Here is an 8,508-nt window from a genome sequence, read left to right on the forward strand (position 1 = left end):
GCTAGCTTTTTGACACACTGTACGCTCCTTCATATAGTCTAGGGCAGCTGCACAAATGCAGATGTACCTAATGTATTAATACAAAAAATCAATACAATAAGAGACAGAAGGAATAGTTTTCCGTGATTCAGTCTGCTTCCAAGCACTTGAAAACGTCTCCTGCAAGAGCTTGACAATAGCACATATTAACAACCTGCTCCGCAGCACAGACTTGAGGGTTTATAATCTTTGGACCCCGTCTTATATAACTATAACCCACTATGATACAAACATACCCATATAAGTGTGTAAATCACGAAAATAAACACGTGATTAAAAATGTGACAGTGTCAGACCACGGAGGAAAATTGAAACAGGAATTTCCTTAAGTACTTTCGTATATTAATACATCTTCAGAAGAATACTCCTTCTGAATGAAGAATACTCATCTTCAGAAGAATACTCCTTCTGAAGATGTATTAATATACGAAAGTACTTAAGGAAATTCCTGTTTCAATTTTCCTCCGTGGCCTGACACTGTCATACCCATATTAGTATGTCAGAAGGATACCTGGAGCTTACCTGGAGATTGTTTCCAGAGTTCTACTCCCCGAGCCCGGCCTGGGGCCAGGCCAGCATGACCTTAACTAGACTCAAGTCTCCCAACTTTAATATTATTTTGTTCCAAAAATTTGGGTCTGAAAGGGAAAATGCAGTCTCCTAAAGTCCTAAAAACATTGGCACAAAACCTATGATTTGTTAACATTCGAAGCCTATGTATATGTGAGGCGGACAGTGCGACAGCGCTCCGGGTTCGTAGTCCTTAAGGTCCGGGTTCGATCCCCGGTGGAGGTGGAAACAAATGGGTAGAGGATCTTTCACTCTGATGCACCTGTTCACCTAGCAGTAAATAGGTACCTGGGAGTTAGACAGCTGCTACGGGCTGTTTCCTGGGGCCCGTGTGTGTGTACTCACCTAATTGTGCTTGCGGGGGTTGAGCTCTGGCTCTTCGGTCCCGCCTCTCAAGTGTGTGTGTGTGTGTGTGTGTGTGAGAGGGGGGGGGGATGGGTGTTAATATTTCAATGTCAGTCACCAGAGTTGGTGCCCGCTGACACCAAGAAAAATAGCAACCTTGTGGCAGCATGACAAGGTGTAAACGTTGGCTGGCAGGGTGACAGGGTGACAGGGTGACAGGGGTGACAGTAAACTTCCTGTTGGTGACGCGAGTGGTTCTGCTCCCGGCAACTGCCTTTGTACTTCTGATAATTGCTAAACCTCCCACGTGCCAAGTCCCAGGTCCCAGGTCCCACGTCCCAGGTCCCAGCTCCCAGGTCTTGCAGTCAAGCCAGTCACAGAATTATCACACTAACATCAGCGGCCAACAATAATTTCCTAACCATCTGGATATCCTTCAGGAAGATGGACAAAAGTTTCCCCAATGTAATACGCAACCTATGTCAGCCCCAACCTTATGTATGCAGCGCCGGCACGAATACCCATCTGTAAAAAAAAAATCTGTCTATAGCGGAAGCGTTGCCCTCGTTCTAAGTGGAACATTGTTCCACCCTAACTGCCCCATTCAGAGCGGGAGAAATTGCATAAACTGGAGAACGTCCAGAAGTCTTTAACCGGGTCGAATCCATTCAGTGAACCATCAAAATTATTGGGGGTTGTTTAAATGTGTTCAAATTGTACTCTCTAGAGCGCTAGCAATACACAATACTTTACATTTGGAAACTATTAGAAGGATTGGTTCGAAACCTGCACACAGAAATAACACCACATGAGACCAGGAGGCATGGCAGGATGTGCAGAATACCCCCGTTGAAGAGCAGAGGTGCAACAGGTACTCTGAGAGAGAACTATCAACATCAGAGGCCCGAGACTGTTCAACACGCTTCCACTACACATAAGGGACATAACTGGCCGACCCCTCACAGTGTTCAAGAGAGAACTATCAACATCAGAGGCCCGAGACTGTTCAACACGCTTCCACTACACATATGGGACATAACTGGCCGACCCCTCACAGTGTTCAAGAGAGAACTATCAACATCAGAGGCCCGAGACTGTTCAACACGCTTCTACTACACATAAGGGACATAACTGGCCGACCCCTCACAGTGTTCAAGAGAGAACTTGACACCTCCAAAGGATACCTGATCAACCAGGCTCCGAGTCATACGTCAAGCTGCGAGCAGCCGCGTCCAACAGCCTGGTTGACCAGACCACAAGCCAAGAGGCCTGGTCAGAGACCGGGCCGCGTGTACATTGATCCCCAGAACCAACACAAGGCAAACCCTTATCCCTGATAGTGTCGTAGGATATGGGGAACATCTTATAGCTACACCCCAGGATACACTACACCCCAGGATACACTACACCCCAGGATACACTACACCCCAAGATACACTACACCCCAGAACACACTACACCCCCAAAATACACTACACCCCAGGATACACTACACCCCAGAACACACTACACCCCAGAACACACTACACCCCCAAAATACACTACACCCCAGGATACACTACACCCCAGAACACACTACACCCCAGAACACACTACACCCCCAAAATACACTACACCCCAGGATACACTACACCCCAGGCTGAGCCAGGAGAAAAACCAAGTTAGGTAGATGAGTTTGCAGAAAGTGAAGGATCGGGCAAGTTGTTCCTTGCTGGTGGCGGGGGTGGTGGTAGTGGTGGTAGGGGACCCCTGCTGGTGGTAGGGGACCCCTGCTGGTGGTAGGGGACCCCTGCTGGTGGTAGGGGACCCCTGCTGGTGGTAGAAGACCCCTGCTGGTGGTAGGGGACCCCTGCTGGTGGTAGAAGACCCCTGCTGGTGGTGGTAGAAGACCCCAGCTGGTGGTGGTGACAGGGGAGCCTGGTGGTATGGAGCAGTATTCCAGACGATAAACAAGAAGTGATTTACAGAATGCTATCACTGTGGAGTGTGAGGACTTCTCTCTCTCACACTTGTGCTAAACACACTTCACACTGGTGAGTGCCAGTACTCTGTTCTGTGGGCAGCTCTGATTGGCTCTCATATTATCGTGTTCTTTAGTTTGCATATCTAAGAATGTTGTCATTCTTAGTGCCAGCAGATGTGCTGACATTCTTGGGAAAACTTGGTTGATATCTGTAGAGTGTTGTACAGAAGAGCTTTTCATAAGGGTGAAGTGAAGCTATGAGTAGTGTTTAGTATGAGGATGAGTGAGGCTTTTAGATTTAGATTCTATGTTTAGATTTAGATTCTATGTTTAGATTTAGATTCTATGTTACTAGGTTTATCGAGTCTTTGTCTTCTAGTACATATATTATCCATATACAGACGAGGAGTCACAATAACGTGGCTGAAATATGTTAACCAGACCACACATTAGTGAAGGGACGACGACGTTTCGGTCCGTCCTGAACTATTCTCAAGTCGATTGAGAATGGTCCAGGACGGACCGAAACGTCGTCGTCCCTTCACCTTCTAGTGTGTGGTCTGGTCAACATATAAACTTTACCTGCCATTGCTCTTAAGCTCATTTAATGCAGCATCAGTTCAAGGCCACATTTACCAAATGCCATCACAGTGTGTGTGTGTGTAGACAACAACATTCTGTAATGTTTGATTGTAGTAATCGTAGTGATTACACACCACACAAAATCATGGGTTGAGAACCAGGGGCCAGATTCACGAAAGTACTTACGAACCTGTATATCTTTTCTCAATCTTTGGCGGCTTTGTTTACAATTATTAAACAGTTAATGAGCTCCGAAGCACCAGGAGGCTGTTTATAACAATAACAACAGTTGATTGGCAAGTTTTCATGCTTGTAAACTGTTTAATAAATGTAACCAAAGCCGTCAAAGATTGAGGAAAGATGTACACGTTCGTAAGTGCTTGCGTAACTGCTTCGTGAATCTGGCCCCAGGTTCTACAACGGTTGCAGAGTTAACTACCATTCTTATGGCATTACCATTTCTAGAAACAAAAAATATATTCAAAAGCAGCAGTGATTTACGCTGACTCAAATATTTAGACATATTAAACAAGAGGAAAACCAAGGGGACAATTATCAAATACAAAATGGGCTGTCAAAATGCTAACCCAGAGCTGAGTACTCATCTAATTGTGCTTGCGGGGTTGAGCTCTGGCTCTTGGTCCTGCCTCTCAACTGTCAATTTTTTTTCCACACACACACACACACACACACACACACACACACACACACACACACACACACACACACACACACACACACACACACACACACACACACACACACACAGAGGAAGCAGTCCGTAGCAGCTGTCTGGATCTATTTACTGCTAGGTGAACAGATCCATCAGGGTGAAAGACACTCTGCCCATTTGTTTCCGCCTCCACCGGGGATAGGTCCCCGGACCCCAGGACTACGAATCCCGAGCGCTGTCCACTCAACCGTCAAGCCCCTATGACGCGTGTTCCAGCGAGTGTGCGCACCCCCCCCCCCCCCCCCTCCCGCCTCTCAACTTGCACCAACATTGGCTAATAACATATCCACCATACAACTGGTTCAATGCTAGGGAGGAGAGGTATTTGTGGGTCACTGTGTCTGTGGCTGTGTACTCACCTTGTGCTTGCGGGGGTTGAGCTCTGGCTCTTTGGTCCCGCCTCTCAACCGTCAATCAACAGGTGTACAGGTTCCTGAGTCTATTGAGCTCTATCATATCTACATTTGAAACTGTGTATGGAGTCAGCCTCAACCACATCACTGCCTAATGCATTCCATTTGTCAACTACTCTGACATTAAAAAAGTTCTTTCTAATATCTCTGTGGCTCATTTGGGCGTTCAGCTTCCACCTGTGTCCCCTTGTGCCTGTGTCCCTTGTGTTAAATAGACTGTCTTTATCAACCCTGTCGATTCCCTTGAGAATCTTTATGTGGAGGCCGGGCTGTATTGGGGAATATGTGCAGGGTAGAGTATGGGGAATATGTGCTTCAGCTCCTGGACCCCGCCCCTTTACCATTAATCAACTGGAGTGACTCTTTTAATGTAATGCAATAGTTATATCTGTTTCCTCTTGCCTTTTGCACTCCCTTTGTCCTGATCCTCCCTTGATCCCTGCTTGATGGGGTTCTGGGAGTTGTTCTACTCTCCAAGAGTTTGGTCCACCAGGCTGTTGCTTGGAGCGGCCCGCAGGCCCACATATACCTGCTTGATGGCGTTCTGGGAGTTCTTCTACTGCCCAAGCCCGGCCCGAGGCCAGGCTTGACTTGTGAGAGTTTGGTCCACCAGGCTGTTGCTTGGAGCGGCCCGCAGGCCCACATATACCTGGTTGATGGGGTTCTGGGAGTTCTTCTACTGCCCAAGCCCGGCCCGAGGCCAGGCTTGACTTGTGAGAGTTTGGTCCACCAGGCTGTTGCTTGGAGCGGCCCGCAGGCCCACATATACCTGGTTGATGGGGTTCTGGGAGTTGTTCTACTGCCCAAGCCCGGTCCGAGGCCAGGCTTGACGTTGTGAGAGTTTGGTCCACCAGGCTGTTGCTTGGAGCGGCCCGCAGGCCCACACATCCACCACACCCCGGTAGGTTATCCAGGCTTATCCATATATATCATTACAGACTGCTCCGGCACTTCTTGCAAGAACTTATTTATTCTTGAAGAAGTCCACCTTTGTTCCGGCAATATTTATAATGCTTACTGGGAGAGTCTTGCTTACCTATCTTGCTTGTCAGTGCCTTGGGGAACCCTTAGGGAATCAGGGAGCCGGTGGCTGAGCGGACAGAACACTGGACGCGTGATCCTGTAGTCCCGGGTTCGATCCCGGGCGCCGGCGAGAAACAATGGGCAGAGTTTCTTTCACCCTATGCCCCTGTTACCTAGCAGTAAAATAGGTACCTGGGAGTTAGTCAGCTGTCACGGGTTGCTTCCTGGGGGGGTGGAAGCCTGGTCGAGGACCGGGCCGCGGGGACACTAAAGCCCCTGGTACTGGCTGACTGATTCATCAACGGATGCTGTCTTGACTCAGAATGAGATCCATATATAATGTTTCCTCAACAATTTTCCTTGATAGTGTGTGTATGTACAGCCTGTCCTCCTACAACCCTGTCCTCCTACAACCCTGTCTTCCTGCAGCCTGTCCTCCTACAGCCTGTCCTCCTACAACCCTGTCTTCCTGCAGCCTGTCCTCCTACAGCCTGTCCTCCTACAACCCTGTCTTCCTGCAGCCTGTCCTCCTACAACCCTGTCCTCCTACAGCCTGTCCTCCTACACCCTGTCCTCCTACAAAAAAACGTAGCTTTTCGCACGTATACGTTACATAAGCCCAAAAACTGTCGTACTAGAAAATGGAAGCGGCTGGCGAAAGTGACTCACTGTCCCGTTTTCTGTTGTGGGTCCTCTGGCAGGTTAGGAGAGACTACTTTAAACTGACCATTTTCTTGACGCTAGGAAACCTTAGGAGGCCGAGCTGCTGTGTATACTGGCCTCCAGGTGGCTCCTAGGGGGGGGGGGAGGGTCGTCAGCTCCTCCCGGGTCCGCTTTTATGACTCCGGCGCCTATGAAAATGGTTTCCATTCCGGCCAATTTTTTCTCATAAATACAGAAAAAGATGTGAACGCCGTTAGCCCCAATGACCTCGTCTGGGTCAGCTTGCTGGCGAGTTTGTGACTTTGTATGTTGTGATCACGTCTCTGTGCCGTGAGACACAGCAGGGTCTGGGTCTAGTGCCAGCTTGTATCTGTAAAAAAACCTTGGGACTTGCTTTATTTTGGACTTACGTGTGACACTAAGGCCGATATTCTGGTGTTAGCAGCAGATAGTGTGCCACTGGTGCGGTGTGTGTGTGTGTGTGTGTGGGGGGGGGGTGCCACCCCCTAGCCGCTGACCCGACGGCCCCACCCCTGGTCGCTCCCCCCACCCCACGACCCCACCCCTGGTGGCTCCCCCCACCCCACGACCCCACCCCTGGTCGCGAGAGTGATGGTTAGCGAAAGCAGACGAAGCTTATCGGGTCGGGTGGTGGCGGCGGCGGCCGGCTGGCTGGCTGGTCCCCATCCTCTTGCCTGTGCGAAGCCGCCCACTTCCACTTATACCCGCCCCTCCACCCACCCCGCCCACGACGCCCACGTCGCCGGACCTTCTACCACCCCTCCCGCCCACACCCCTCCCCTAGTGACCCCCGCCCACACGCCCGCTAGGGGCGCTGGAGGCTGGGTAAATGGAGGGAAGAGCCGCGGGTTCCGACAGCGGCAGCGGCGGTGGCGGCACGTACACACCACCTCGTACCCGCCAACTTTACGGTCCGCCAAGTTCGCGTCGCCAACCTAAGTGGTGGCCAAGGTGCGGGCGGGGACGGTGGCGAGGGGCGGGGAGCAGCGGGGAGGGGTAGAGTGTCCACACCAGGCCGGGGCCGGAGTGTCGCCGCTGCTACCTCTCCTCTTATCGCTCACCCCCTCCTCTCACGCACACACACGCACTCACGCACGCACATGCACGCTCACTCCCTCACGGGAATACACTCGCGCTCGCTTGCTCGCACAATCGCCCTCACCCTCGCTGGCTCACGCAATCACCCTCGCTCACGCAATCACTCTCACTCACGCAATCACACGCTCTTCCATACAACCCACTGCACGCCGCCCAGCACGCCCGCCCCCCCCCCCTTGCCCCCTAAAAGCCAGCACGCCCACGCCACGCCCTCGTCACATGGGCGGCCGGCGACACCGCACCCGCCGCTACCCTTCTCTTGCATCCTAACGAAACTCTATGAAAAAACGCATTAGTTGGGAGTGTTGGTGTGGGCGACCCCCTGCCCCGCCCCCCCCCCACCCCCCCACCCCCTCCATCACGCTAACACCTCCATCACCGCCCTCACCACCACGCCCACACCCTACACTACCCCCCACCACCACCCCTATAACGCTATCCTCATTCCATAAAGATCCAGGGGGCGCTGCCCCCCACAAAACCCCGGAAGGAGGGGGTCGTCTGACCCCACCAAACCCCGGAAGAATGGGGTCGTCTGACCCCACTAAACCCCGGAAGAATGGAGTCGTCTGACCCCACCAAACCCCGGAAGAATGGGGTGGTCTGACCCCACCCAACCCCGGAAGAATGGGGGGTCTGACCCCACCAAACCCCGTAAGGGGTAGGGGTATGACCCCAATACTCTCCCCTGCCAGGGGCCTCCTATTCCCTTGTAATAACCACCCTATTTTTATATAAGTGGGAGCTGACCTACAACCGTTCTTCCCCTAGTAAGGGCACGCATTCTGGGGGGGGTGTTGACCCCAAAAATCCTGGGGAAGACAGAAGTCGACCCCCTACCACGTACCCCATTGACTAAGTGCATACCCCATGCCCCTATTTACTGCTAGCAAGAGCTGCCACATCCGGGAATGGTGATTTCATTATCATAGTGTGAGGCAGGGACCACAGACCCATAGTGTAAGCCAAGGACCATAGACTGTTTTCACTAAATGCCAACACCAACAGTGAACTATATCACTGACCAGAGAGCCAAAGACAGCAAGCCTCCGCACTCT

General features: G+C 51.4%; 1 protein-coding gene across 6 annotated transcripts in view; it reads right to left on the reverse strand.

The window, feature by feature from the left end:
* Positions 1–8,508, reverse strand: part of LOC123774404 (mucin-2) — a 163,116-nt gene that overhangs the window by 25,390 nt on the left and 129,218 nt on the right. The gene's annotated exons all lie outside the window — the stretch shown is intronic.

This window comes from Procambarus clarkii, chromosome 61 (assembly GCF_040958095.1).
Source record: "Procambarus clarkii isolate CNS0578487 chromosome 61, FALCON_Pclarkii_2.0, whole genome shotgun sequence".
NCBI lineage: Eukaryota > Metazoa > Arthropoda > Malacostraca > Decapoda > Cambaridae > Procambarus > Procambarus clarkii.